This window comes from Cyprinus carpio, chromosome B3 (genome assembly GCF_018340385.1).
Source record: "Cyprinus carpio isolate SPL01 chromosome B3, ASM1834038v1, whole genome shotgun sequence".
Taxonomy (NCBI): Eukaryota; Metazoa; Chordata; class Actinopteri; order Cypriniformes; family Cyprinidae; genus Cyprinus; species Cyprinus carpio.
The window spans coordinates 43242540-43246311 of NC_056599.1; the positions used below are offsets into that span (position 1 = coordinate 43242540).

The window sequence follows — 3772 nt, forward strand, 5'->3', positions numbered from 1 at the left end:
ATAATAATTGCTGTTCATAGTGTTCATCGTCTGTTTGATTACGTCTTTGATTTTTTCCGTACATTTCTGCCATATGTACATAAACTGACACCACTTATAAGCTACTACTAATTAATATGGAGAGAACTTAATTTTCTGTAAAGTTGCTTTGCAATGATTTTTATCGTAAAAAGCACTATACAAATAGACTTGAATTAAACTGAATTGAATCTGTTCACACTGGAAATCTGATATTGGCAACATTTAAAACAACAATGTGAGCAGCTATACACAAAAATAGGATCTGAGCAAAAATCAGAATTGAGCACTAAGGCTCACAGTGTGAAATGTTGCCAAAAAGTCAATCTCGTTAAATGAATAATAAAAAAGCTGATGACCATGAATTGAATAAAAAAATTAAAAATATTTTTTGCAGGGTAACATTAAAAATAGGTTATTCTAATTAACAATGAAAACAAGGTTATTCTAATTAATAATGAAAAAAAATTCTAGTTGTTATAGTATACAATGCTGTAAAATTGTGCATGTGTTTTGGAGGAACAGCATGAGTGTGGCAAAAAGGGGTTTGTGATGATGGATGCTTGCCACATGCTGAAGCTGCACAGAATCTGCTGCAGGTTTACAGTCTAATAATCAGCAGCACAGGCCCAGATTAACAATATTCATCTAAATTAACTGTTCAAGACAAAAATGGACTGCATGCAGTCAACAAGGTAACAGACAAGCAAGTGTTCTTTAATTTCCAGAAGATGGTGTCCTTGGCTGCACAGACACACACTCATTAGCTACACTGAAACAAAATTATAAATGCAACACTACTTTTGTTTTGGTCCCTATTTTCCATGAGCTGAACTCAAAGATCTAAGACTTTTTCTATGTATACAAAGACCTACTTCTCTCAAATATTGTTCACAAATCTGTCTTAATCTGTGTTAGTGAGCACTTTCCTTTGCCGAGATAATCCATTCACCTCACAGGTGTGGCATATCAAGATACTGATTAGACAGCATGTTTATTGCACAGGTGTGCCTTAGGGCTGCCACAATAAAAGGACACCCTAAAATGTGCAGTTTTATCACACAGAACAATGCCACCGATGTCGCAAGTTTTGAGGGAGAGTGCAGTTGGCATGCTGACTGCAGGAATGTCCACCAGAGCTGTTGCCTGTGGAGTTGAATGTTCATTTCAAGTGAGTGAGTGACGTGACATACAGCAAAGTATGGTGACCCATACTCAAAATTCGTGCTCTGCATTTAAACCCATCCAAAGTGCACACACGCAGCAGTGAACACACACCCCGGAGCAGTGGGCAAACCATTTATGCTGCGACGCCCGGGGAGCAGTTGGGGGTTCGGTGCCTTGCTCAAAGGCACCTCAGTCGTGTGTTGCCGCCCCGAGACTCGAACCCACAACCTTAGGGTTAGGAGTCAAACTCTCTTACAACAATAACAATTAGGATAAAAAACACCTCAACGTTGGACTTCACACTTTTGACGTCAAGCAGACATGCCTTGACCCCAACGTGATTTGAACACGCAACCTTCTGATCTGGAGTCAGACGCGCTACCGTTGCGCCACGAGGTCTCACAGATGGCTTATTTGGAGACGGCTCATTTCTCTACCATAATTGTCTCCAAAGGTGTTCCAGAGAGAATTGGCAGTACATCCAACCGGCCTCACGACCGCAGACCACATGTAACCACACCAGCCCAGGACCTCCACATCCAGCATCTTCACCTCCAAGATCATCTGAGACCAGCCACCCGGACAGCTGATGCAACGATCGGTTTGCATAACCAAAGAATTTACATTTACATTTACATTTAGTCATTTAGCAGACGCTTTTATCCAAATCGACTTAAAAATGAGGACAATGGAAGCAATCAAAAACAACAAAAGAGCAATGATATAACAAGTCTCAGTTAGCTTAAACGCAGTACACATACCAAGGGCTATTAAATAATATAATAAATAAAAAGAAAACAGATCCCCCCCCCCCCCCCCCCCCCATAGAATAGAAAAAGAAAAGAGCAAGCTAGTGTTAGAGGTCTTTTTTTTCTGCACATAATCTTTTTTTACATAATTTACTTCTATATTCTTGTGACAGTGACATACAGCCAAGTATGGTGACCCATACTCAGAATTCATGCTCTGCATTGACAGTGACATACAGCCAAGTATGGTGACCCATAATCAGAATTCATGCTCTGCATTTAAATCATCCAAAGTGCACACACACAGCAGTGAACACACCAAACTGTGAACACAGACCCGGAGCAGTGGACAGCCATTTATGCTGCAGCGTCCAGGAAGCAGTTGGGGCGCACCTAATTATTGTGACAATGGCAACGTTTAATGAGGTTTTGGTTTTAGTCTACAGCACCTGAACCTGATTTGGTTCATTTCTTATGTTACACTGTGCTCTAGGTTACCTTTTAGTGGGCAAATGTTCACATCCTTCATGGATGAATCCCGTTTTTCACTGTCCAGGGCAGATGGCAGACAGCGTGTATGGTGTCCTGTGGGTGAGCGGGGTTGTGGATCGAGTGGCCCATGGTGGCGGTGGGGTTATGGTATGGGCAGGCGTATGTTATGGACAATGAACACAGGTGCATTTTATTGATGCCATTTTGAATGCACAGTGAAGAGATGACCGAGATCCTGAGGCCCATTTTTGTGCCATTCATCCACAACCTCACCTCATGTTGCAGCATGATAATGCATGACCTCATGTTGCAAGGATCTGTACACAATTCCTGGAAGCTGAAAACATCCCAGTTCTTGCATGGCCAGCATACTATCCGGACATGTCACCCACTGAGCATGTTTGGGATGTTCTGGACTGGCGTATACGACAGCATGTTGCCATTCCTGCCAATATCCAGCAACTTCACACAGCCACTGAAGAGGAGTGGCCCAACATTCCACAGGCCACAATCAACAACCTGAGCAACTCTATGCGAAGGAGATGTGTTGCACTGTGTGAGGCAAATGGTGGTCATACCAGATACTGACTGGTTTCGGACCCACCCGGACCCCCCAATACAGTAAAACGGCACATTTTAGAGTGGCCTTTTATTGTGGCCAGCCTAAGGCACACCTGTGCAATAATCATGCTGTCTAATCAGCATCTTGATATGCCACTCCTGTGAGGTGAATGGATTATCTTGGTAAAGGAGAACTGCTCACTAACACAGATTTAGACAGATTTGCGAAGAATATTTGAGAGAAATAGGCCTTTTGTGTACATAGAAAAAGTCTTAGATCTTTGAGTTCAGCTCAAGGAAAATGGGGACAAAAACAAAAGTGTTGCGTTTTATAATTTTGTTCAGTGTAGTAAAAATCTGATCGTGATTAAACCGGAAAAATGCTAAATAAATGAACAAAAACAATTTTTAAAGCTTTGGCACCTAAACTTTAGATAATTTGCACCCAAAGCTGTTATTGTAAATGAAATGATCACAGATAGTAATTTTGATGCACTCTGCTTGACGGAAACCAAATGATTTATATCGGTCAAAATGAGTCTACTCCACCAAGCACCTGTTATAAGCATGAGCCCCCGTCAGACTGGTCGTTGTGGAGGTGTTGCAATAATATATAGTTATATTCACAATGTTACTCAGTAAACAGGATACAGGTTTAATTCATTCGAAAAATAACTTCTACTTAATGTTACACTGTCAGATATGCAAAAGAAATCTATTCTATCTCTTGCTCTGGCTACTGTGTATAGACAACCAGGGCCATACACAGATTTCCTAAAAGAATT

At 41.3% G+C, this 3772-nt stretch overlaps 1 non-coding gene across 1 annotated transcript; it reads right to left on the reverse strand.

The window, feature by feature from the left end:
* Window positions 1-1512: 1512 nt before the first annotated feature.
* trnaw-cca lies at window positions 1513-1584 on the reverse strand. Its single transcript has one exon. It is a non-coding gene; the product is annotated as a tRNA-Trp (tRNA).
* Between the last annotated feature and the right edge of the window lie 2188 nt (window positions 1585-3772).